The sequence below is a fragment of the Pteropus vampyrus genome, unplaced genomic scaffold (genome assembly GCF_000151845.1).
Source record: "Pteropus vampyrus isolate Shadow unplaced genomic scaffold, Pvam_2.0 Scaffold6, whole genome shotgun sequence".
NCBI classification, from domain to species: domain Eukaryota; kingdom Metazoa; phylum Chordata; class Mammalia; order Chiroptera; family Pteropodidae; genus Pteropus; species Pteropus vampyrus.
This window is the reverse complement of record NW_011888787.1, coordinates 2,815,167-2,842,947: the sequence shown is the minus strand read 5'-3', so window position 1 is coordinate 2,842,947 and position 27,781 is coordinate 2,815,167. Positions and strand designations below refer to the sequence as shown.

At 42.1% G+C, this 27,781-nt stretch overlaps 1 protein-coding gene, 1 long non-coding RNA gene and 1 pseudogene across 2 annotated transcripts in view; 2 read left to right on the top strand and 1 right to left on the bottom strand.

Moving 5' to 3' along the window:
* MAN1A2 (mannosidase alpha class 1A member 2) overlaps positions 1-27,781 on the top strand; it is a 290,151-nt gene that overhangs the window by 118,953 nt on the left and 143,417 nt on the right. The gene's annotated exons all lie outside the window — the stretch shown is intronic.
* LOC111744737 overlaps positions 1-27,781 on the top strand; it is a 54,223-nt gene that overhangs the window by 7,010 nt on the left and 19,432 nt on the right. Inside the window, exon 2 of the long non-coding RNA XR_002782306.1 lies at positions 23,204-23,330. This is a non-coding gene — a long non-coding RNA (uncharacterized LOC111744737). The remainder of the gene's footprint in view (positions 1-23,203; positions 23,331-27,781) is intronic.
* LOC111745485 lies at positions 4,942-5,060 on the bottom strand (annotated as a pseudogene).

Sequence of the window (27,781 nt, the reverse complement as noted above, 5' to 3'; positions counted from 1 at the left end):
GAGGAGGGCCTCAGGGATTTCCAGTGGCGAAAAGAAAGCTCTTGAAAGTATCTGAGTGAGAATGGATCTTATCAGTCTAATTAGTGTGTCAGAAAATTGCCCTGTTGATGAAATTTAAAAAAAAAAAAAAATGGAACTAGGAGGGGAAGGGGGGAAGGACAGTGGCTGCGGTGGTGTGATTTTTCATCTTCCTGACTCCCCCCAACAAAAATGGAAACAACAACGATGACAGCAACACCAGCAAACGAGAAGGAAGCCACCAGACTAGAAGGCAGCAGGGGAGACAGAACGTATGACAGTTCTAAGGGCCAGAGAATTTAGAGATTACTAATGAGTCTTCGCCCTCAAAAGTGCTGAAGCTGAACAGACCCCACCCAGCCTGCGAGGGGTCTACTCAGGCTCCAAATGGTGGCTTGTGGTGGCATGTGTCCAGTTCAGAGAGAGAGTCAGAGTGAAGAAAGATTTCTTGAAGCTTTAAAAAGAGAAGTGCCCTGGGTGGAACATTGCCTGTCCCGACATCATTGAGAGACAGGAAAGTAGAATCCCAGGTCAGCAGAGGGTGGCTGTGTGAATATTAGATGAGTCGAGAAGCCTGCTGTGAGGGGGAGTGAATGAATGGATAGCAAAGGTGATACTGGGGTGTCCCTTCTTCCCGCTCTCTGTCAGAGAGAGTAAAGACCGTGAAAAGAAAAGCAGTACCAAGGACAGAAGCCGAGAGGACTGACCAGGCCTCTCTCTCCATGAGGTCTTTCGTCCCCGGGGAGGCTAGACACAGGCTTGCTCGCGCGTTCTCAGAGTGTGCGCCAGCGCTTACTAAGCCTCTGCTTGTTTCAGATTTACTGATGTTATGTTAGTCAAAATAAGTCACGTGATCACATGCGCATCACCCGCCCCCCCCACCGCCAAAAGCACATGTACTTAACACGCCTCTGCTAGCTTCATGTTTATTGATGCCTCATTGGTCGACGTAAGGCACATGATCAAGCTCAGCATCAGCACGAGAGGGGACTGACTCTCCACTGTGCGAGATGTCATTCACTGGGGGCCAATCACATCTCCCTCCGTTAACCTGTTTTCTTTCCTTCCGTGACTCCTGTGATACAGATGTTAAAATTTCTACCTCTGGCTTTCACTACTTTTACCTTTTCCGAAACATTTTTCTTCGCTTTATATCTTCCTGATGCCTCGTGAGATTGTTCCTCAACCTAATCTTTCATTCACTAATTCAAATTTATCTGTATCTATTCTGTTACTTATCTCTTCAGTTGAGTTCCCTAATTAAACTGTTCTAGTTTTCCTACCTAGTAGTTTTACTTGACCTTTTAAAAATTATTATAGTCACTTCGTGTTAACAATATCCCATGTCCCTCTTTGATAATGAATATTAGACTTATTTCAATTTTTTAAAATCCATCTATCCTATATAGTATGAGTAATTCAGCTTATTCTCTTTCTTTTATTAGCAGTAACATTCCTCAGCTACCTGAGTACTTTTCTGTCTAATTTTTCTTTGCCTTATAGATGTCAGCTATTTGGTCGCTTATGTGCCCTTATTGGGGAGAAGTCTAAACTCAGCCTCTCATTTTATCATTCCTGCTGATTTAAAGGGAGATGGGGAAGGCACTCCAGGGAAAAGAATCAGTGGATCAGAGTCTGAGTTTGACCACCCCTGGTTACTACCTTCTCATAAGGCGATCTTGTCCCCATAGTAATTAGAAGTGTGGGTCTGGAACTTAAGAGAGAGGTTAGGCAGAAGATGTAGAACTGAGGCTCACCAGAGTTTGGGACAGTAATTGAAGCCATGGATATGCCAAAGATTTCACAGACAGTGCACGTGGAAGGTAAATGTCAAGGGATCATGTCCCCCAGGAGTCTGTGGTCCGACGGCAGAATCCAGTTCTGCCTGTTAGAGACACAAGGAATGCTGGGAACAGTGAGAGCCACGTTTGATAACTGTCAGATCACATCTGCTTTCTGTGGCGTGGCTTCCTCCCTGACAGACCATCAGCATACGTAAATATATATAACACATCAAACAGACAAATCCACTCTGCACAGATCTGCCTAAATATTTAGACATAACTGAGCAGTGACAGAAATTATTAAGAAATGAAATTCCAATCACTAAAGGCGATTGGTAAAAGAAAACAGCTCTCATTCCAGCCTGACTCTCATCATCAGACTGTGGTTGATCTGTCACTTCCGGAATGGGGAAAGGGCAGTTCAACTCAGGGGAGGCTTCGCTCTCTAACTGAGCAGGTGTACCTTATCCCTAATTCTCCTTCGGTGAATTTTCTCATGGTGTCCCGCCATGGCAGAGGAGCCTGGGGTAGTGAGCCAAGGGCAGGGTTCGCATAGAGTTAAAAGAACATGACATTTGGCATCAGAAGACTGAGCCCGAGTCTCGGCTCCACAGGTTACTACTACCTGTGTGACGCAGCCTCCCTGAACCTCTTCTCATCTATAAAGTAAGGATATCCATCCCTGACCTGCCCACCCACAGGGCATGTGAGAGTCGAGAGCTAAGGGACGTCGGTGGTTCTGGAATCGTGTTCCTCCACAGCGGTCCCTCCAGAGCCACAGCCATGGGAGGAAGGAGGGTGGGGTGCCCCCAGGGTGGGGCTCTGTGCCCCCACCCACCATGCCTGGCTCCACCAGAGCAGCTCCACGTTTATCTGCTTTACATACCGCGGTTCCAAAGATTTGAAACCATCTCTCTGCTGGTAAAAACATCCTTGAAAACTGCTGACGCATGTGGAAGGACCATGCATAAACATGGAGTTTTATTACCCAGATGTAACTGACCTATGTAACATGTTATATGACATGTTAACATTTCAAGTGTACAACATAATGATTCAACATTTGTATACCCTGCAAAACGGTCACCACAATAAGTCTAGTTACCCTCCATCACCATACCTAGTTAACAAAGTTTGCGTTCTTTGATGACGATCTCGAATTATTATCATTAGAGGGCAAATTCGCTGCCCTGGATAAATGTTGGATGAAAAAGAACATATATCTGAAATGAGCTTTTTGGATTATCTGTGCTCTGCAATTTCTGGTGTCCTTGCATGAACTGTGTTATCCCATAATTAGGAATTCATTGTATGAGAATTTCTATTATAATAATTATAACTTGGCTCCAAGTGCTGCACTGAATCACATCTCCTGTAAGACCGCAGACTTGCTTATCTTGATTACATCGACGGACTGGGGGCCGAGCAGCCTGGGGGTGACCCTACCATCTGCCACTGTTACCGCTTTGATCACCATTCCCCATCCTGCACCCCAGTGGGGTTGCTGGGAAGGGACAGTGTTCTCACTGCAGAGACACCATTCAGGAGAGTGAATGGCTCCCTTCGCCCAGAGGACCTGTGGGAGAACTCGGTTTCCCTCCAAGTTTTGGCTCCTCGTTTCACAGCACTCGACAAGGCCCCGTCGGGATGGAGGATACCGGGGCCGAGGGGCCAAGCTTAGGTTATCTGCAGGCCGATCATTAATGACCTTGATCCGGCCTTAGGATTCCCAGGAGCTCAGGATCCGACTGGTCTGTAGTGCTGACCCTCTGGGAGAAGGGAAACGGGTTGACGAAGGAAGAATTTCAGACCTGCTCTGGTTTTTCCGAGTGGCATCGGTCCTGATCAGGTGTCGTGACCGTGGAAGCGGGGATAGTTCATTATTATTCACGTGTAAGAATGTCATGAATTAGCCACAAGTCTCTTTTCAGCAATAACACACAAGAAATGCCAGTCAGAGATAGAGGGAACATTCGATTTAACAAAGCTCTTAAATTCTTAATTAGCTAAGCCTCTAAAGATGTCGGCCTTTCAATCAACAGCTCTCCAGGCCGTAGCTTTCATAGTCCACTTACTTTTTCCAAAGTGTGGTTCTCAGGGACATGTTACACGGCAGCTTGTCTGTCTCCAAGTGTTGTTTTCTCCCGTGCCACCTGGTCATCCAGCCATGACACTGGGAGGAAGCACTGCAGATTTTTTTCCATTTCAACTCAACCAGGGAAAAAGGAGAATCGGAATAGCGTTTCCTGAAGTCACATTAAAGCCTAGGTGACCTCTATCACGATAGGAAAATGAGAAAAATTTGGGGTCTCTAAATTGCAAGCAACAAGATCTTAAGTAGAGGCTGACGGGAAATCCCAGAATCCTTCACTTGCCCCGACCTGGAGTAGGAAGGAGCACATGGCGGGTAGGGCCAAAAGAACATGGTTTGTACTGGCAGACGTCACTTGGAAACTTCCAGAACCTCACCAGGGACCCCTAGTTTCTTCCTCAGATACTTAAGAACACAAGAATTGGCACATGAATCCCCAACATGACCTATGCAGCCCAGAAGTCACTCCTTCGTGAAAACTCTGGAGATGTATCACGGGAGGGCATCCTGTCCCCAAAGCCTCAAATCCCAAATTTCTTGGTGTCTGGCAGGAGTATCTCCGAGAGCAAAGTCCCCAGAATTCGGAAGAGCCCTTCTGCGGCATGGCCCGAGGAGAAGAAAAGGAAGTGAGAAAGAAAACCAGTATTCGTGGAAAATCAACACGGCCCTGTGATAGGTGCTGTTACATTGAGCACTTTTAAGTGTGTTGAGCCTATGAATTAGGCTTATTACTTCCCATTTTCCAAGTGAGGAAACAGAATTGGAAAGGTCAGGCACCACACCCAAGGGCGCATCTCGAATCTGGAATGATCGGAGTGTGTCTGTCTGTCTCTCTCTCTCTCTCTCTCTCTCTCTCTCTCTCTCTCTCTCTCACCCGTTAATTCAATTAACTAATTGCCAAATCAGTTATTGGTTCTGTGTCTTTTTAAAAATTAATTAATTAATTAATTTTTCTTTTTTTTAGGCGAGGCAACCCTTGGTTGACCTCACGGATTGCAAGGACCTTGTCAGTTTACAATCCCTTATTTTTTTTTTTTTTATTTTTTACGCCTATAGCACTTGGTCTTCCTAGGTGGTCTCCCATCCAAGTACTAACCAGGCCAGACCCTGCTTAGCTTCCGAGATCAGACGGGATTGGGCTTGTTCAGGGTAGCGTGTCCATAGACAGTTCTGTGTCTTAAATGAGTCTCAAAACAGTCTCCTCTTTGCCAGTCATATTACCATGAGTCTAGTTCAGACCGGACCATTGTGGTGATTGCTTCACTGGTCTCCCTACTTGTGCCCCCGTGTCCTAACCCCACCCCACCCTCGGTTCCCCCCACTACACCATCCTCCATGCTGGCCACACCTTCCCATCTTAAACACAGAACTGATCTTCCTACACTGCTGCTTAGAAACCTTCCTTGGCTCTGACATCTACAGGGTAGAGACCAAACTCCTCCGTGGGACTTTGTGGCCCTCCAGCCTGGTCCTGCCAGCTTCTCCAGTCTCTTCCAGGGCCGCACTCAGTCTGACTTTCTACTCTACACGTGCTGCACCCTCTTATAATTCTCCGACGTGACTTGCTGTTTCATGTCTTGGGACATCCCGTTCCCCTGGACCATGGTGCCCTTACCACCTGCTGTAGCGTCTTGGTAAAGCCTTTCTTCTCCTTTACATCCCAACTTAGAACATGATCCCCTCTGTGACGCTGCCCCGATACTCAGACTTAGAAGCAGCTCCCCAGCGCAATAACTTGTAGACAGACCCTTACAGCGTGGGTGACATTGTAGCATAGTTGGCTCTTTAAGGGTGTGTCTGTATCCTCCCCAGACCCAGCGTTTTGTGGACAGGGATTGTGTCTCTTTTCATTATTTCACCCCTTGCGCTCAACATAGTGTGTTGCCCAAAGTAGGGACTCAGAACTTGTTGAATAAAATTAATGAATGAATTGGGTAAAATTAAAAAAAAAAAAAAAAAAAACCTCATTGAATGAAAAAAATTAATAAATGAAATTTAAAAAATAAGTATCTCTGACTCAAAAGCTGCCCTAATAAAAGAATCTTACATCATCATTAGTTAGAGAGTTCTCTTGTAAACACAAAAAGAACAAAAAAATAACTATAGGATAAACTTGATATGTAAAATTTCAATTTAAAACAGATAAGGCAATATTATTACTCATTTCAGTTTGCAAAAAGTACACACAGAACTTGTACTTGAAATAAATTGTATTTCCATAATATTTCATAGTTTTCAAAGGATACTTGTATACTCTATTTCATTCGAACTTAACAACAACCCGGAGGAGGTATTTATTATCCCCATTTTTCAGATGAGGAAACTAAGGATCAGAGAGGTTAAAGTGTCATACAGAGCCAGAGATAGAACCGAACCCGAGAATTCTGAGGGCAAGTTCAGCATTCTTTCCTCACTGGCAGGCGACCTCTGAGAGCAGGCTTTGATCGTTGGACTGACAGTGAAAAGTGCTATGATTTTCTAGTTTACCGCTCTGACATACTTCTCAACTTCCTTTCTGGAAGTAGGGTCCCAGGCACCTCCAGACTCAAGGCCGGTAAACTCCTACATAGCCAAGACTCTACTCCCTCAGTCTTCCTAGCAGACAGGTGACACTGTGATTGATTCAGCTACTCCTAAGCTTTAGAGTCACCTTTCCAAAGACTGTGGCCAGACAGGGTAGGCAGGGCAAGGTGGGAACAGAGAGGTGGTGGAGGGAGGTGGAAAGAAGCAGACAGACTTCGGGTCAAATTCCAGCCCTTCGTCATGTGCATATCCTGTTGTTCCCACTCCACCTGTTGAAAACACTTTTCTTTCCCCGTTGGACTGTTTTAGTACCTTTGTTGCATATATAAATGGCCTATTTTGGGCACTCTATTCAGTTCCACTGATTTATTTGTCTCTCCTAACACTACACTATCTTGATGGTGCAGCTTCCTAGTAAGTCTTGAGGCCAATTTAAGTCCTCCAACTCTGTTCTTTCTCACCATTTCTTTGGGTATTCTAGGTTCTTTGCATATAAATATGAGAGTCAGTTTGAGAATTTTTACAAAAAAAAAACTCTAATGGGATTATGATTGGAATTGCTTGGCGTCTGTAGGTCAATACGGGGAGAATAGACATTTTAATAATAGTGAGTCTTCCAATTTACAAACATGGTATGCGTATCCATTTATTTAGGTCTTTTAAATTTTCTCTTAGGAATGGTCTGTAATTTCCATTGTAGAGGTCTTGCTTATCTTCTGTTAAATTTACTCCAGAGTATCACATGTTTTTACCGTTATTAGAAATGGAGTTATAGGTTTTAAAATTATTTTCATTTTCCAATTCTCTCTACTAACAGCAAATATAAATTTACCTTGGAGTTAATAAGGCCTAAACTTCAGAGCCCTCCTTTGCGAAGACCCTTTGCAAGACCTTTTGAGGTACTCTAGCAGCTTTGTAATCATAATTTTGTGTTATTTTTTCTTAAATAGGGATCCCTACATTGTAAAAAATTTAGATCACACAAAACTTAGATCCATCCCATCTGATCGCAACGTGCTCGATGTCTCTTAGAGCCTCAGTCTTCTTATTTGTAAAGCGACTTAACTTCGAGGATTATATATTTTTTATTATGATAAAACACACATAACAAAATTTACCATTTTAATCATTTCGAAATCACAGTTCAGTGACATTAAGTGCATGACGTTGTGCAGCCATTAACACTATCCTGTTCTAGGACTTTTTCATCACCCCAGAGGGGAACCCTGTGCCCAATAAGCAGTTCCCCGCACCTCCCCCACCCCCGCATCCTTCACTCCCCCCAGACCCTGGAAACCATAGATCAGCTCTCTGTCTCTATGGATTTGCCTGTCCTGGATTTTCATATAAATGGAATCATGCAGTCTGTGGCCTTTTGGGTCTGGCTTCTTTTGCTTGGCGCAATGTTTTCAAGGTTTATCCATGTCGTAGAATCTCCCAGTCCTTCTTTCCTTCCGTAACTGAGCGATATTCCATTGTAATATATCACATGTTATTTACTTGCTCCTCTATTGATGTTTAATTTACTTGCTCCTCTATTGATGTTTAATAGCCATCTTTTAGCTATTATAAATTGTGTCGCTATGATCATCAGTGTACAAGCTTTCATTTAAACACCCGTTTCCAATTCTCTGGGGTATATACCTGTGAGTGGAATTTCTGGGTCATATGGTAATTCCAAGTTTAACAGTCAAATGCCAAACTGTTTTCCCTCATCAGGTTATTTTCTTAATCAAATGAGCCAACACATTTGTAAAGCTTTTAGTGTAGTGCCTGGCACACAGGACTCAATAAATCATCGCTCAAAGATAAAATTCAAATTGCTTATAAATTATTGGCAATAGAGGACATCTGTTGTAAAATGTGTCATACGTTGAAGGGAACAATTAGTCCCTGCTCTTCATTAGAATAGGGTTCCAAGACTCTTGTTCCATCCCTTTCCTTCCCCCTTTCAGGAAAAGAAGGGTGACTTTCTAACCGGAAGTCCAAACTAGGCATGGCTATGTCAACCCATTTCCCCCTTCCCAGGGGATCCGCATGCCTGTGAAGCGCATGTACTCAGTCTCCTGTACCTGCCTGCCATGCCATTGAGTTTTAAGGGTCAGGCCCTCGTAGCAGAGGTCCGAGACTGCTCAGCTCTGACTGAGGCTGCCACAGCAGGAGGGGGTGAGTGTAAGCTGGGCTGGGCTACCAGCAAGCACACTCGCTAACGGATCTAAAACATCTTCTCCAGACACCTTCTTCATGAGTTACTAAGGTCATATTTTGGATTTACATCTGCCTGACACCTGCGCGCCTCATATAATTGGTTCTGCCAGTGGGAAGGACAGAGATATTATATGTCGCCTGTCCTGCCTTTCCCCCCGCAAAAGGTCCTGAACATATCCAGAGAATTTAAGAAGCCTGCTTCTAATTTCCGAGTTCTCCTGCCTCAAATAGAAGTAGGCTAAAAGGAAAACTTTAAATTGAGATCAAATATAATGAGTGACTATTTGTATTTTTCAGAGAATATTTTGTTCTTTGATCTTGGAAAAGCTGAAATTAAATTAGAAAGGCTTTGGGCTTTTCTGTGATATTGTTATAGTAAGCCTTGATATAGAAAATGCGTGGTAAGCAATTCTCCATTGCAGATAGGCTTCATTTCAGAGTCCCCATATTCTTAAATTACCAACTTTGAGATGGCATTTGTTTTCATTTTTGTACTTAATAGAGCATAACATCACATTCATGCTTTTCTCTCCTGGGATGAGTGTAGAGCTGATAAGTAGCCAATGTTTTCTTTCTAGTTTAATTCGATAAACATTTATTGAGCACTTGCTACGTACCAGGCTCCGTGCCAGGCATTCTAGAGAAGACCCAGACGAGTAACCTTTAGTGTCGTATGCAAGGGGAGCTTTTAGTCTACGGGTAAATGAAGGAAGGCACTTACGGCAAGCAGATACACGGTGAAATTTAGCCGATCTGGTTTTAAATGGGTTTTAGCCATTTGGTTTAGATGATTAAAATCTAATACATCTATCTCACCAAAGGAAATTGGATTCAGAATTTTGATTTCATTACTATTCCCATAGTAATGAAAGGTTTTCCTTCCTTCTGTCATGCTAAATTCCTCTCTCCCCTTGGGAAACCTCGTGTTTCCTGTAGCTGCCAACATATCATGGCCTATCCAACGGATAGTATATTTCATCATTATGAGCTAATCCTTTCAGTAGCTTAATTGTCTAGGTTTTTTTTTTTTTCTGCTATGTCTTAAGTAGGTAGCAGGCAACATCAGGCTGACGTATGAACAAACTAACGAATAGATAGAATCCTGGAATTTTAATTTCATCTCAGCTTAGAGAATCTTAGACCTTAAAAATTCCTTTCTCCGAAGCCACTTCTCAGGGTCCCAGGTCATACTGTCTAAATTTGCATGACAGGTAAATAGAAAGGAGTAGAAAAAAAAATAACCTCTATAGCATCTATGCCCACACAAACCTAGGTACGAACATATCCTGAAGGACAGATCCAGGTACATTTGGGGCCCAAATGAAAGCCAGCCAGACAGGTTTGTCATGAGTTAACATTTGCATGCCTGCGGACCGGTTCCTCACACCTGGGAGGACTCCGGCCCATCAGCTGAGACACAGCCGCGCGTGTGGAACCGGAGCCCCTATAGGACACCAAGGGGGTGAATGGGGCGGGAGGGAGTCAAACGAAAGAATGGGTAGAGTGAAGGGAAGGATGGACGATGGAAATGAATATGAGGCACATGACTGGCTCAGAGTGAGGCACTGACCCCACTGCGGAGCGAGGGAACAGAGGACTGAGACCCTTCTGCTTCCTGTTCTAGGGGACTCTGTGCATAACACGAGAGGCCGTGGAGCATCGTGGTTCAGTACTGGTGTCACCACTGAACAGCTGTGTGACCTCGGGGATATCGTTTAACCTCTCCGGGCCTTAGTTTCAAATATTCCACGGGGACACTAATAGCCCCTACCTTGTAGGTACTATGGGGTCGGGGAGTGTGTGTTTATGTCAGGAGGTCTCCAGAGACCAGTTTGTGTGCAAAAGCATTTTATAAACGTCCAAAGAACCCACCCCCCAAATATTAGGGATTTTTATGGCCTTTACATTTATTTGCTGTTTTTCATTAGATGGTGATATGGCCTAAATATTTTTCTTTTTGTCCTCATCCAACTGATCCTTGAAACCAATCGAGAATCTCGGTCAGTGGAGAGATTTCCGAGCTTCTCTCTCTCCTCTCTGCGGGCTGACTTCCCAGTTAATTCTCTCCCTTCAGACGGCTGGAAAAGCAAGAACTGCTGCCAGGACAGCGCTAATCAAAATATTTTAGCACTTCTGCATCTGGTCCTGGCCATAAAATGGAAGTGAAGAAACACTTATGTAAAGCTTTCGGAGCCGCGAAGGCAAAAAGAGAGCTCTCATCTTATTGGTTCTGGTTCCTATATCTCCAGGACAGGAAGGAGAAAATAACTTAAAGGCATTAAACCAAAAGGCATTCAGTGCAAGACACTTAAAGAGATGACATGAGTACCAGCAACTCAGACACACAGGAGAGGGAGAAACAGCGAATGCTGTGGAGTGAATTGTCTCTCCCCCGGGCTCTGTTCGGCTCTGTGTACCGAGGAAACTGATGAGCTGGGCGGGTGGGGGAGCTCGGAGAGCCTTATGCTAACGAACTCGCTTTCCACGCAGTCCCTCCCACCCCTGCCCACCTGCCGCGCTGGCCGCCCACGGCCACACCAGAGAGTCTCCCAAACCTCCTCCTCCCCTTCTCTTCCACAGCCCAGTTGTTTCCATCCCAGCCCTTCTCACGATCGAATAGGAAATGGGTAAGAGAGACAGCGTTCGTTCAGTACATATCGGGCAGCCACCATGTTCCAGACACTGAGCTAGGATCTGGGTATGGAGATAAATAAGACAAAAGCCCGCCACTTAAGGAGATCTCCAAGTGATGGTGACTGGGCATGAGCTCACATGGGGGAATGCCCTTGGGAGCGAGATGAGGGGTTGTCAATCTCTGAGGCCCGTGGAATAGACGAAAGCTTTAACTCGATTTCTTCTCGAAAGCTTTAACTCGATTTCTTATATCCGCTGTCTCACATCGTCCTCGTGATATCCCTTATGAGGGAGGCATTATTTTTTTAATACTTTATAGATTAGGAAACAGGCTCAACGTAATCAAGCAACTGACTCAAGGTCACAAGTGACTGAATTTAAATCTGACTGCAAAGCTTCCGTTCTTTCCAGTAACTCTGTGTTGTTGGCATCAGGCAGGAGGATAAGGGCCGTCGGTAGGAAACCAGACGTGGAGTTGTGGGTAATACGTGGTAGAGAGGGAGGGTCATTGAGAAAAACGGAGGTGTGAAGACTGAGATTCTAACGAGAAAGAGTGAGGGAAACAGTGCAGTGCTGAAACCGGCCATTACTGACTCTCATTTTCAGGAATTTTCTAGCTGGTTGTCAGACGGACCATTTGTAGCTCAATCTGCTAAATTCTCCCATGGTGGGAGAATTTATAGAACAGAAGTTGCCAAATGTTATAAATCAGCACCTACCTCCCCCCAAAGCCAGTTTACCAGGACGCCACCGGGGGGAAGGCCCGGGACAGTGTGGCTAGTCACTAAAGCATTTACAATAGTTCATTTATTTGGGGGTGAGGGTAGGAGTGGGGTGGGGGCGGAAGTATCATTGGTGCACATCCCATCCCCCCACATAGCTCTGTTTCTCGTGATGAAAGAAGAGGTCCGTGTGGAGACCTGGTGTGCCCGTGTTGAACACTCTGTCATCTTTAACACACTGTCATCGTCGGACGTCTTTGCATTGCGAGTGACAGAAACCAAACTCTAATTCCACTGGGGAAAAGGGGACCTTTCTTTGATCAGACACTCTAACCAGGAAGCGCAGGTGGGAGCTGGCCTCAGGGATCCTTGCGAGTCACAAAGTGCTGCCAGTTGCCAGCTCCAGGTCTCCTCTGTCTTTATTACTCACCTTTATTCTGGGCGTTTGCCTTGTTCTCTCCAATGGCATAAGGGGTTTCGGGGCAGAAGAAGTGGGATTGAGTGAGTCTAGAGTGGGAAAGAGAGGAAATGGACACGGATATTGTCAGACTTGCATCATCCCACCTGGGTGACCCCAGAGGAAAGAGACAGCTTCTCCCTTCCAGCATCCGGCTCAATCCCAGGGAACAACTATGATAGTCCTGGCTAAGTCACATACCCATGTCTTGGCCAATCACTGTGGTCGGAAGAATGGGAAATTTGATTGGCTAGACCTAGGTGACTTGCGTACCCCTGAGGTCAGGAAGAACGAGGTTCTGTTTGGTTGACCCACCTGGTTTGGAGTAGGTCAAGTGGGTACAGTTACCAGAAGAGAGGAAAAAGGTGAATTAAGTGGACCAAACCAAAAGACGTCACCTATATCTGCAACTCTTATTTTCGAAAGCATTAGCAATCTTTAGGGCATTTAAGTGAGTCACTTATGCTACCAAGGGTAAGGACACAGTCATTGACTTTGAGATAATTTCCCTGTCAAAGCTGCGTTCCCACTGCACTTAGAATAAAATCCAAAACCCTTGTCAGGCCCACAAGATCTGGTCCCCTGGCTACATCTGCTTCTCTAAACTTTGCTGTCACTCCCTGGCCACCCCAATCTGCCCTTCATTTCCTCCACTCCAGTAACACTGGCTTGCTTCCTGTTTCTAGAGGTCAAGTTCACTTCTATCTCCCAGCTCTGCGATTGCTCTGCAGAAATGCTCATCCCCTGGGTATTTTCGTGGTTGACTCCCTCTCATAACTCATCTTAAATATCACCTTTCAGAAGGACTTTCCTTAACTACTGTGTGTAAACTAGCTCCCCACCCCTAACTCTAAACAACTTCTATCTCATCATTCCGCTTTATTTCTCTTGCATCTATCATCATCTCATATTTTCTTTTTCATTGGATTTTTATTAGTATTAATTATTATAATCCTGGCTGACCATGCAACGTAGAGATGGGCTAGTTTTTCTTTTTCTCCTTTGCAGAGAGTGATGCACTCAGGTATTAATGCCCCTCTCCACAGAGCATTTTAATTTGGAAGTTTAAAAAAATTTTTCAGGGCCTAACCCAGTATTGTATATGCCTTAAGTGCTCAATAAATATGTCGCTAATGAAAAAGTGAATTTCTCAAAGTCCTGTCACATCGTCTCAGCTCATTTCTAACCTCTATCCGGACATATGCGGACGCATCTCTTTTTTTCTCCAATAGTCACTGATCTCTCCAGGAGCAAAGACACTTGCTCATATTCACATTTTTATTTTATTTATTTTTTCTTCCCATCCTCCACCCCGCTCCCTTTTGGCAAAATCATCAGCTTGTTCTTCATGGGTCGATTTCAGTTTTGTTTTGTTTATTCATTTATTTATTTGCTTAGATTCCACATATAAAGTGAGATCATACAGTATTTGTCTTTCTCCCTCTGACTTATTTCACTTAGCATAATGCCATCTAGGTCCATCCATTTTGTTGCAAATGGCAAGATTTTATTCTTTTTTTATTGCCGAATAATATTTCAGTGTATATGTATCCATTCATCTATTGATGGACATCTAGATTGCTTCCATATCTTGGCTATTACTAGTAATGCTACAACAAACATAGGGGTGCGTATATCTTCAAATTACCGTTTTTTGTTTTCTTTGGATAAATACCCAGAAGTGGAATTGCTGGATCATGTGGCAGCTCTACTTTTAATTTTTTGAGGAATCTTCATACTGTTTTCCATAGCGGCTGCACAAATTTATAATCCCACCAACAGTGGATAAAGGTTCCTTTTTCTCCATTCATTTCTTGTAGAGTGTTGAATTTGTTGGCATACATTTGTTCCTAGTATTCTTTAATGATTCTTTGTATTTCTGTGATGTTGGTTGTAACTTCTCTTCCATTTAGGATTTTATTTATTTGGGCTCTCTCTTGTTTTCTTGATGAGTTGGGCTAACAGTTGGTCAATTTCATTTATCTTTTCAAAGAACCAGTTCTTCGTTTTATTATCTTTTCTATTTTTTAAAATTTCTATTTGTTTCTTTCTGCTCTGATCTTATTTCCTTCCTTCTGTTTATTTTGGGTTTTGTTTGTTCTCCTTTTTCTAGTTCCTTGAGGTGTAGCATTAGATGGCTTATTTGGGATTTTTCTAGTTTCTTGAGGTAGTATTTCTAGTTTCTTGTGGAGCTATGAACTTTCCCTTTTACAATTAATTGCTTTTACTGCATCCCGTAGATTTTGAAAATTTGTGTTTTCATTTTTCACTTGTTTCAAGATAGTTTTTAATTTCTTGTTTGATTTCCCCTTTGATCCATTGGTTGTTTAGTACCATGTGGTTCAGTCTCCACATACTTGTGTTTTTTCCAGTTTTCTTTCTGTAGCTGATTTCTAGTTTCATGCCATTGTGGTCGGAAAAGATATTTAATATGATTTTAATCTTCTTGAATTTAGTAAGGCTTGTACTGTGGCCTAATTACGATCTACCCTGGAAAATGTTCGGTGTGCCCTTGAAAAAAATGCGTATTCTACAGTTTTTGGATGAAACATCTTATAAATGTTTATTAAGTCGATCTGGTCTGATGTGACATTTAAGGCCATTATTTCTTTATTAATTCTGTCTTGATGATCTATCCATCGATGTGAGTGGGATATTAAAATCCTCTACTATTATTGAATTATTGTGAATTTCTCCCTTTATGTCCACTAATAGTTGCTTTATACTTAGGTGCTCCTATGTTGGTGTGTGGATATTTACAATTGGTACATTCTCTTCTTGGACTGAGCCCTTCATAATTATGGAATGTTTTACTTTGTCTTTTTTTTCCGTGTTTTCTGTCTTGAAGTCGATTTTGTCTGATATTAGCATTGCTACCCCAGCTCTCTTTTTGTTTCTCTTTGTAGAGTATCTTTTTCCATCCCTTCGCTTCCCATCTATATGTGTCCTTTGATTCAAAGCGAGTCTCTCGTAAGCAGCATATAGATGGGTCATATTTTTTAAGCCATTCAGCCACCCTATATCTTTTTATTGGAGCATTTAATCCATTTGCATTTAAAGTAATTATTGATAAGTATGTACTTATGCCATTTTTAAATTGTTTTTTGGTTGCTTTTATAGTTCTGTTTCTTTCTTCTCTCGATCTCTTCACTTGTGGTTGGCTGTTTTTCTTTAGTGTTTTGTTGAGGTTTCTTTTTCTTTGTATATCTTATGTAAGTTTTAAGTTTGTGCTTACCATGAGGTTTATGTATATCACTCTATATCTATAGCATGATAGATATAAATATAGATAGATATAGATATAGATATAGATATAGATATCTATCATGCTAATAGTTGTCTAAGTTAGAATTTTAAGCTAATAGTTGTTTAAGTTCAAATATATTCTATAAAGAATAGATTTTTACTCTCTCTTCCATGCTTTATGTGATCGATGTATGTTTTAGATCTTTGTGTGTTGAGCATCTCCTAACTACTTATTGTAGTTTGAGTTTAGTTTTAAACTCTTTTCTTTTGACCTTGAGAGTAACCTTTTAGATATCTGATTTGCTGTATTTATTAAATATTTGGCTTTTTACCTGTGAGATTTTTTTTTCCTTCCTCATACGTTCTTATTTCTGGTTATGAGATTTCCTTTTCTGCTTAAAGAAGACCTTTTAACATTTCTTATCAAGCTGGTTTAATGATGATGAATTCTTTTAATTTTCGCTTGTCCAGGAAACTCTTCATCTCCCCTTCAATTCTGAGTGATGACCTTGCTGGGTAAATTTTCTTAGGCTGTAGATTCCTTTCCTTCAGCACTTTAAAGACGTCTTGCTACTCCCTCTGGCCTATAAAGTTGTTACTGAGAAATCAGCTGATAGCCTTATGGGGTTTCCTTTGTATATAACTCATTGTTCTCCTCTTGCTTCCTTCAAAAAAAATTGTCTCTTTATCTTTAACTTTTGCCATTTTAATTAAAATAGGTCTTGATGTGGGTCTCTTTGGGATCACCTTGTTTGGACCTCTCTGTTCTTCCTGGACCTGGGTGTCCGTTTTCCTCCCCCGGGTTAGGAAAGTTTTCAGCCATTATTTCTTTAAATAAAATTTCCGTTCCTTTTTCTCTTTCTTCTCCTTCTAGGATCCCTATAATGTGAATGTTTGAATGCTTCATGTTATTCCACAGGTCCCTTAAACAAGCCCCATCTTTAAAAATTCTTTCTTATTTTTGCTGTTCTGTGTTTGATTGCCACTGCTCTGTCTTCTAAGTCACTGACCTGTTCTTCTGTACCAGCTAATCTGTTGTCGATTCCTTCTAATGTATTTTTCATTTCAGTTATGTATTCTTCAGATCTGCTTGGTCCTTTATTATACTTTCTCTTTGTTGAAGTTCCCCCTAAGTTCCTCTATTACACTCTCAAGTTTCATGAGTGTCCTTGTGGCTCTTTCTTTGAATTCTTTATCAGGCATGTTATCTCCATTTCCTTAGGAGTTTTATTTTCCTCCCCCTTAGGGATTTTCTTTGTTTCTTCATTTGAGAAATAGTCTTGTCTTTTCATTTTGTTTGACTTTCTATGTTTGTTTATATGAATTAGACAAAATAGCTATCTCTTCCAATCTTAAAACACTGGCTTTATGTAGAAGAGGCCTCATGCATAGGCTGGGTGTGCTGGGTGTTGTGGGCAGGCTGGTAGGAGCTGAGCAGGTGCCTAAGGCATCTGATGCACTGGCCCATCAATCTGGAGTGGCTCTAGGTGAAGAGGCGGGATGTGTGTGGCAATCAATGCCTTGCTGATCCTGCTTGCTCCCTTTCTTAGAGGTGGGGCTCAGGTGATGAGTTCAGAAATATGCTGCCCCCTGCCAACCATATGGGGGTGAGAGGGGATGTAAACAGTGGCGCTCATTAGTCCCTCTGACCCCAGAGAATTCCTACAGTCCCCGGAGAGCTCCTGTGGCTCCTCAGCCTTCTCTATACAGTCTCTCTCGTTTGTTGTATAAAAAGTGTCTTGTGTGGAAGTGACCTCTGCCCTGTCTTTATGTGTGGGTAGTTTAAGGGAAGCCAGTCGGAGCAAGGTAGGCACTTCAGTGCCTGGGGCACTGACCTGGCTGGAGCTGCTCGGCAGGAAGGCCAGGTACATGTGGTGATGCCTTGTTTTTCCTGCTTGCTCCCTTTGTTCAGACACAAAAGTCTGTAGGCAGTGTAGCTGTGAACGCACTGCCGTGATCTTGCAGGTGGGCCAAAGCTCCCCAGTAGAGGTCCCACCTCCGTAGTGAAATGGAGGGGGATGTGAACAGTGGTGCTCACTGGCTCCTCTGACTCAGAAAGTTCCTGCAGCTCCTGGAGGGCTCCCTCGGCTCCTCGGCCTCCTCTCTTTAGTCTCTCTTACTCACTGCTCAGAAGCTGTTCATTCAGCCCCCTCAGCTGTCTTTCAGGAATAGTTGCTTTCTACATACACGTGTATTTGAGTTTGCTCATGGAGAGGACAAGTTCAGCCTCCTGTGCCACTGCCGTCTGGGATCTCCTGATGATTTGTTTTCTTATTAATTGACTGTCTCTTTCTACTAGAGTATAAGCTTAATCAGGGCAGGCACCACATCTGTCTCATTCATTGCTGTGTTCCCCTGCCCTAGCACAGTGCTCATACAGAATCACGCTAAATAAATACCTACAGAATGGGGAAATGGGTGAAACTGCATTTATTATGTTACTCTAATCAGCACACTAAACTTGGGGCAAGAGAGGAGGTTCAGGCTTTATGTGGCGTTAACTTAATTTCCTTGATACAAACCCCCACCACCCCCGCCACCACCCCCCATCTTCTATCCTCATTTCTGCTCCACTTAAACTGCTCAAAAGTAAATGATGCTCACTTTCCGGCCAAATCTAATGATGTCTCTCTGACTCACTTTATCTTGATCTTCCTGCTGCCTTTGGCACTGTTTTCCAACTACTCACTCAATTTTTCTCTGTCTTATTTCAAGTTCCATAACCCTATGTTACCTTCCTTCCCCTGCCTATCTCTTCTGCCCTTCCTCATCGCTTCTTTGCTGGCTCCAAGTTTTCCCATTAATCGTGACATCCATCAAATCTCAGTATGTTTTATTTGCATATTTATCATCACGTGAACACAGTTCTACCCAAAAGAAAACTTCTAGAAGCCAAAAGATTTACAGGAACCAAAGCTAGTAAACCTTAACCAAGAGTAGAAATCAGAATTCACCTGCGTTGTTGACATAAGTCTACAACAATTTTTCCAGGAACTTTAATAGCTAACTCTTTATATACTGACTAGAATAGAGTTGATATTTTCTAAGGAAGTATCAATCTATTCATAACATTGGATTCAGAGACATGACCTTAATGCACAGAAATAAAAAATTAGAGATGAGGACAAATATTTATGCCTAAAGTTCTTCATCAGAGTCTTATTCATAAAAAAAAAAAAACCCACTTGTGAGAAAGCCAGTGTTCCATAAAAGAGAAAAAATAAAGATGCCTTTAAAAATCATGATCACTTAAAATAATTGTGATATACCATTGAGTGAAAAATGAAGGACACAGATATTTAAATATATATCCATATTTTCATATATATTAAAAATATATATCTAGAGAGAGAACAACAAAGGATAGGTTTATTTGTGGGTGATTTTCAATTATGTTATTAGATGTTTTTATACTTATAAAATATATTCCAAACTATCTACAATAAGCAAGCATGATTTTATGATACCATTAATTTTTAGAAGTACATATGACTTTGCTTTACTGCAATACCTTATATACATTTTTTTGCATATATTATATATTTCACAATGTTATTTTTAAAACATGACTTTGGATTATTTGCACGGCCTTTTTTTTTGGTAGCTTTAAAAAAATAATAAAGTATACATAAAGTTTTGCAGAACTATCCCTACCCCAGAGGTCAGGGGTTGTCAGCCCTCATAAACAGAGTGGAATAACTTTAACTACATTAAGGCATCGTGTGTCACAGGTCCAGGGTATAGGAGGAAGTGGCAGGGTGAAATATGGAATCGACTTTTTATGTTTCTGTCAGTGAGGCTTTGGCTTTGTTTAATTAATGAAGGAGATTGTTCGTCAGAAGTGGTTTCCTGAGTTTCACAGGCAGGCCTCATGATGAGAAAACTATTGAAGCTAGAGACGGTGGGATGAATATTTAATGGACAAGAAGAGCCGATATGTTGAAAATAGGGCGCTGATTCATAAGTCGGAATGCATAATTTAATTATTAGAGGTAATCGGTAGGTCTTTACATCCGCTAATGGGATAAAATGCATAGTCAGCACCGTTCAGGCCGTGCAAGCGATGAGGACAGCACAAAACAATGAAGGGCAGCGATGGAGTCAGCTGACCGTTTCCCGTTTTATTAACTGGAGAACGATCTGGCAATCATTTAAATTGGAAAGAACTGTAGTTTGTGGGTGATACATTTACCATTCCGGGTGCCATCTTTGATAACATGTTATTTTCATCCTGTTATCAGATTATTTCTATTATTGGGACTTTTAATATTAAAAGCCTAAGCAGTAGAGAACACTCTGGGCCTTCATTTTCTCATCTGTAAAATAAGGGTGTCGAAATGCTGGTTCTAATGCTTCATTCTGTGGCAGCGGGGCTGCAGGAGTTCACGAATGTTTTATCCCATTTCATGGAAGCTGATGTTGACATGAATGTGATTATCATCCACCTCCTTGGAGTTCTAGTTTTTCTTAATCGAATGGCCTTAATGGTTATATTAATAAGCGTTATAACATGCAAACATTATACATTTAAACTTGTAAAATAAATTTACTCTGATGTTTTTAAAATTGTTTTATTTATTGGGTAGAGTCTCCGCATGACATTTCGCTGGGTGAAACATGATGTTACGACTTAAACAATACAAGTTTGAAAACTGCTGTGCTAGAGGAGCCTCAAGGTTGTGCTCGGTGCTTGGGCTGAGATTATATATATACACACAAGCTTGTCATCCCCAGAAGCATTAGATCCAGGCCTTGCCCTAACCTACCTCATCACCTTGAACTAATACCCTCAAAGGACCACGGCCCATTCCCTACACCACTTTTCACTTTTGAAAAATCGCTCGAAGGATCTAATGGTCTCTTTGCACTTTTAAAATTGTCACACAAGAGAAGAAGTTCATGCTATATCAATAAAAATTTTTTAAAAGGCTCGAAGAAATATAAATGCTTTTCCCTCACTTTATAAAAACACGTAGCTGGATCTAGACAGATAAATGCCAGATAGATATAGATAATATTACGTTTATAGATCTCACTATGCACCATTACTATCTGAAGCACTTGGTCTATAGTAACTCACGTGTTGCCCCAGTCACTCTATGAGGTAGACAATATTATTATTACCTTCATTTTACAGGTGAGGGAACTGATGCACAGCAATTAATTCCCTAACTTACCTGAGGTTATACAAATGCATAAAATAAATTTATGCCGGTATTTGTTCCAAAAGACTGTGGCTAATGTTTGTTGTGTTGACTGTGCGTAATTTCTAAAGAAGAATCTGTATTACTTAGGTAGCAAAATGAAAGGGGAGGCTGTCGGAGTCCCCATGCTCATTTTTCCTGAAGAGGGTCCCATTTAGAGTGTGGGTGAAGAGACCCCGGGATCATAGACCCTGCTCTATTTGGGAATGGGGCAGTGGTCTGTTAGGATTTGTAGAGGGTTTTTGCATAATGTAGGACAGGAGCAATTTTTATTCAGTTTAGGGATGAAATGGTTATGCTAAAACGTCCTGGGAAAGAACCCTCGCCCTTTTAGGAAGTCTCCCTTTTACGAAGCGTGAGTCTTCAACCTGTCCTGCCAGGCTGTCAGCTCCCAGCCCCAGATGAGTGAGGCTTGCAGAAATCCTGTCTTCATCCACTTGGCTCCACGAGAATCACAGAGCTGGAGCCAGCTCGTGCCAGCGTCGTGTCGAGCTGTTTGTTTTTGATCTGTGTTATTTATCTGCTTTAAGTCTCTTTAATTTCCCTAGTGAAATGGTAAACTCCTGGATGTCAGTGACACTCTGGGAAATACTTCTTTATTTTTCCCAGAATGCATTAAGCACAGAAAGTGTTTGGAGAATGGTAGTCGAATGGAATGGAATCAAATTTATATGGAATGGTAGATTTGGGCAACTCGGAGTGTTTATTTTACTGTTTTAGACTCATGGGCAGTACGTTGATAACGAAACCCATCACTTCAAGGTAGTGTTCCACTGAAAAAAGATCACTTAGATAGGTATTCTAAACAATAACAATGACACCACACAAAGGCCTGGTTGGATTGCCTGGGGTGTGCCAGGTCATACTGTGGTGCCTAAGCTACCTTAGAGGACTCCGACTGCACAGGCGGGCCCCACCGATGCCCGCTCAGTAAGCAGAGAACAGCAAGGTCGTCTTCTCTGCCCTTCTCGTCCTCTTCCCAGCTGTTTTCTGAGCAGTTCAGTCCTAAAGCCGTTGCATGGGGCAGAGCAAGGTAGTCATCTATTCAGATGCACGGCCCGGTGTGGGGTTTCAGAGCCTAAGTGGGTGAGGGTGGCGAGGGTTCTATTCAGGGCAAGGGGCAGTGGCAACGACAGGAAACTGGCTATATACAGGGGAGTCGATCGAATCGATATAAGAAATACATTAAAAATAATGGGGGCCAAGTTTCTCACTTTGTATAAGAAGGTTTAGAAATAAGGAAAGGGAGAAAATAAGAAAATAAGAATGAACACTGTGGTATTAAATTGATATTGGAGGTGTGTATCATTTTAGGCTCACAGATTTCAATAAATGTACATAGAGGGAAAGAAATTTATATGTAATTATGTTTTGTACATCTATGTCTACATACATGTCTACATATATACATATATATGTATATACTTACATACATACGCCTTTCCTAAATATTTTTCTGACGTTTTTATATTTTCGATTCCACTTTTACTTCATCTGACATTTATTTTTGTATACAGTGTGAGATGGGGCACCACATTTTTTTTTTTTTTTACCAAATATCCAGCCAATTGCCCCGACACTATTTATTGAATAATTTATCTCTCCTCCTTGATCTGAGATACTTCCATTTCCATATATTAAGTTGACTGTAAACATCTTAGAAAAGCATCCTTGATCGTCTCATTAATGATGGAGAAATGCTGACTCATCTCTGCTTCTCCTGCTCTGACATTTTCCTGGGCATCAATGGCCTGTTTCTAACTGATCGTTCAATAAAACATCCTTAAGCTCAACACTTCCCAGATGAACCCAATCTTGCCTGTCCTCATGCATTCCCAGCCTCAGGAGGCAATATCACCATCAGCCTAACTGCCTGGGAGACTCAACGGGCCCCCCCACCCTTCCTCCTGGCTTTTTCCCCTGCAGCATCTTAGTGTAGACTCTCCTGACTTCCCCTGAGCCATTACGACAGCTTTTCAATGCTTACTCCTTCTAATTCATCCTTCATACTTGTTTCTGAACAATAACTACAAATAATAAATAACTAATGCATAACAGTAATAGTAACCTGAGCCTGTCCCCATGACTCCACAACTCAAAAACCTTCAAGTTTGTGCATTGTCAAAAGCACCATCGCGGGACATTCGAGGCCATGTAATTGACCTTCCAGCCACTCTTCCTTCTATTTAGGTCACAGTGTCATCACTTGTACTAATCTCCAGTCTTGGAGTAGGCCGAATAGCCCCCTAACTTTGTACTTTGTACTGGAAAACCTACTGTCTTTAAAAAAAAAAACAAAACTATTCTCATTTCAGGTCCAGCTTAAAGACAGCCCTCTTCCGCGAAGCGTTTCCCTAATCCTCCAGTTGGGACTCATTACTTCCCACTTGTCTCTGAACCACTTTGGGCCTGTGTTCTACTGCGTTTCATTCTGCTTCATAGGTAAGCGCGGTACGCCTTAGCTGTCCGATCTGGATCCTCACCCCTGGAGGCAGGACCACATCTCTGGGACCTCTGGCTTCTACCTATAGCTAACACTTACTTTGGCACCTTGCAAAGTGCTTTAACTCCTCCTTGCCTGCCTTCCTTCCTTCCTTCCTTCCTTCCTTCCTTCCTTCCTTCCTTCCTTCCTTCCTGCCTTCCTTCCTTCCTTCCTTCATTCGCTACTTATCTAATAAATGGCAACTGCACACCAGGCAGGATTCTAGCACTGGGGAAATTGTGATTAGTAAGGCCAGGGTCTTGTTCTTCTGGAGCTTGCGTTCCACAGGGGTTCTTACTTAATCCTATCAAGACCCTATGACGTATGAGATTACTCTCTCCTCAAGAATGGCCACATATTTAATAAGTGGCAGAACTGGAATTCAGATTTGTATAATGCCACTTGTCCCTCACACCATGCCTTGTATAGAAACATTTGTGGATCTGAAAAGGAGAGAGGAGAACAATTATGTGTCACTGTTTAAAAAGCTATGATGCCCTTTGCCATCTCTATACGCTCAGGAAGTAAATAGAGAAACTAAGTCTTACACCCAAATTGGATCTTTATTCCGAGGGCCCATGTTGCTTTATCACAGAAAAACGAACAGAAAGAAGCTCACATTTATCGAGGTAGACACATCTGCACACTTTACTTTTTAAAAATCTTCACAAGAACACCGCAAGGTAGATACAGTTGTCTCCATTTTTGTAAGAAACAGACCCGGGGGAGGGTTCTAAACAACTGTCCACACAGCGATTTCTCACCTCATGTTTTAAATAGAGTTTTTATCAACGCATATGCAGAAACCTGTGTACCTTGAATCATATTTAAAATATACACGGAAAAGTTTCTATTTAAAGGACTCCTATAAAAGGTAGATTATTCAACAAATGGTAATTAGATTTACTGATTTGCCATTTGCGGTGTGGGGGGGTGGGGGGACAAGTAAAACTGGATTCTTATCTCACTTCCTATACCAAAATAAGTTCCAGATGGATCAAAAATTTACATGTAAAACATGAAATCACAGACATCCTAGAAGAACACATGGATGCATATTTTTATAATCCTAGAATGGGCAAGACTTTTAAAAATATAACACGAAATCCAGAAGTCATTAAGGAAAAGATTGATACATTTGATTACATAAAAAGTAGAGTTTTGTATAGCAAATTTCAACCTCTTAAAAATAAAAGGGAAAAGTTAGACCTCGCGCCAAAGGACTGCACTGGGGTTTAGAGCGAAATCCTTGCTTGTAATACTGGACCGCCTGGCCGGTTTGCAGACTTCACTTGATAATCTCAAGTGATAGTTGACAGCCAGTCAAAATCAGGATTAGGCTCAGTACTCAATATCCTGGACTATTTGTTTCCTCCCCGTCTCCAGTTACAACCAATTCCTACCTCACTGCATAGGGACTTTAATGTAGGGAAATACATGATGCGCTTCTGGGGCTTTACAATGGAAAGAATGGGTGTGAAACTGAAACACGTGGCCTGTTTGGCAATCGGGGCTGATTTGGTGGATCCGAATGACCAGATCTCCAGAATCCGTGTCACTCCTTGAAGCTGAGTCTCAGTCGTAGAAGCAGAAAGCAAAGGAAGAACAAACAAGGCAGGTGAAATCTCTTGGTTCCTGGTGGAGCGGGATTTTCTGTGCAAGGTATTACTTTGCTGGTTTTAAAGGACATTTAGTTGAAGGGAAGCTGTGATTGAATTTAGGTGACTTCCCTTAGAAAAGTTATGGAATGTGTCAATTTAGAAAACTTAGGAACTGGGTCACAGGTCTGTAGGGGATGTCTGTATATTTGTGTTACATTTAAATTTGCCAAGTACATATTTTCTATTAAGCTATTTGTTAGGCAAAAATGAGAATGAACAATAAGCATTTTTTTTTTTTTTTGGTATAGCTGTGCTTTATTCTCCATAATCATTTAAGTTATTTTCTAATGAGACTTTTCTGAACTTAATGGCAAATCAGCCAGGAGAGGGGGCGAGGGCAGTAAGGACGTGCCCGGAGCCGGGGCAATTTGGGTATAAATGCCCATGAGGCCTCACAGGCTGGTGAAGTCTGGATATTGTTACATTTTAGGGTTCCTTCCAGGATTTTTGTGAATCTAAATGCTGTATACATTTGTAGCAAGGACTGATTACTGCCTTTAAGAATTATAGTCCATCACTGTTTGGAAATGGCAGTGATATTGTAGGAGGCCTAATGCATGGAAATGGGTGTGGATTCTCGGTTTGTTTGTGAGTGCCAGTGAATAATGAAGAACCTGAAATTAAAAATACCCGACAGGCTTCTTAAAGACCTTGGAAAGTGGATAAAGTGCTTGGCAAGTTTTTCAGAAAGGAAGAGAAAGCAAATACAGCCTTACTGGAGTTTAATTACTCTCATCCCCGACGAGATAAGTGGTTGAAAAGTCATCTTTCAGCCCTGCTTCCTCCCTTAAATACTGAATTTCTGTAGAGACTGAACCTCTTCCTACATCAAGACAGGCAACAAATGTCAGACATGACTGGAGTCTCTGGGTAAAAGAACACCCACGGGGTTTAAACCCAGGCAGGCCATCTGCCATGTGCACACAGCTCGGGGTCTGGGACAGAATGGTGGGAACCGTGGGGCTCAGAGGCAAAAGCTGGTGTGTTCCTCACAAGTATGATCACAGTACTGGGGAAAAACGCCTTTCCACTCTGGCCGAAGGAAACCACTTAGACACTGCAAAAGAGCAGGTACCAGGAGGAAAGTAATAACAGCACCACACACGACCGTAATAGCTCACACTTCCTGATTGCTTACTGGGTGTCAGCATTGTGCAAAACACTTTGCAAGCATTATCTCATTTAGGAAAGTGATGGAGGTTAATGCAGAGCTTTCAAGGCTTGACATTTGAGGTCATATATACCCTAAGTCAAGTGATACTTCAGGAAAAGTGGCTAAATGTTTGAGAACGTTCGAGCAGGTATTTGGGCGTGTTTTTGGTGGGCTGGAAGCAAAACAAAGAGCTTATTTATTAAAACTGGAGATCCGATGATGGCAGGGAAGAAGGTCTAGATCAGGCTGTCTGTGAACAGGCAATTATCCGGGCGCCTTGAGCAGAATACTTTAATCAAAACTCCAGCTGCCAGTCTAAGAACGGGCTGCTAATTCCTTCCAGCTGCCCAGACTGGAGACGGGAAGCGGGGAGTCACTCAAACCACTGGGACAGCCACTGCATTGCTGAGAAGGCAAGGGCCTTACCTCAGATCTAGGGCTTCTCAGAAGACCTGCATGTGGCCTCTTTCTAGTCCCAAGGCTCAGTCTTCCAAGAAAAAAATGTAGAGAGTGGTGCCCAGACAACTATGAAAAAAAAAAACTGCCCTTTAATCGGGTATCTGTATAGGGAGCAAAGCTACATGCAAAATGTCTGCGATCAGGAAGAATCCCCATCCTAACATTCCCAAGGCAACAACATCACGGGGAGGCAGACATGGCATTACCGAACACAAAGAGTTGGTCCATCCGGCGCTGGCAGAGCCAAACACTAAACACAGGGAATCGCAGTGGAGAAAGACTGGCTATTTTATTATGAATGGTGCAACCCAGGAGAACGGGAAGCTCATGCTCAAAAGCCAGAACTCCCTGATTCAGGGTTCAGGGCGGGGTTTTAAGTGTCTAGGGGAAGAGGTATACAGCAGTGCTGGTGTGGCAAGTTTTATTTTATTTGTCAATTATAGCTGACATTCAATATTATTTACATTAGTTTCAGATGTGCAGCATAGCGGCTGGTAATTTACAAAGTGATCCCCTAATAAGTCCAGTGCCCACCCGGCACCATACATAATTTACAGCATTATTGACTATATTCCCTGTGCCGTACTTTATATCTCTGTGACTATTTTATAACTACCAATTTATACTTCTTAATCTCTTTACCTTTTTCACCCCAATCCCCCTTCCATCTGGCAATTTACCAGTTTGTTCTCTGTATCTACGAGTCTGTTTCTGTTTTGTTTGTTTATTTTATTTAGATTCTATGTATAAATGAAATCATAAAGTATTTGTCTTTCTCTGTCTGATTTATGTCACTTAGCATAATACCCTTTGGTATTATCACAAATATAAAATTTCATTCTTTTTTATGGCCAAGCAATAGTCCATTGTATATATGTATCACTTCTTCTTTATCCACTTGTCTATTGATGGGCACTTAGGTTGCTTCCATATCTTGACTACTGTAAATAATGCTGCAATAAACATAGGGGTGCATATATCTTTTTCAATTAGTGTTTCGAATAAATACCCAGAAGTAGAATTGCTGGGTTGTAAGGTAATTCTATTTTTAATTTTTTTGGGACACTCCATACTGTTTTCTGTAGTGGCTGCACCAATTTGCAGTCCCATCGACAGTGTACAGGGGTTCCCTTTTCTT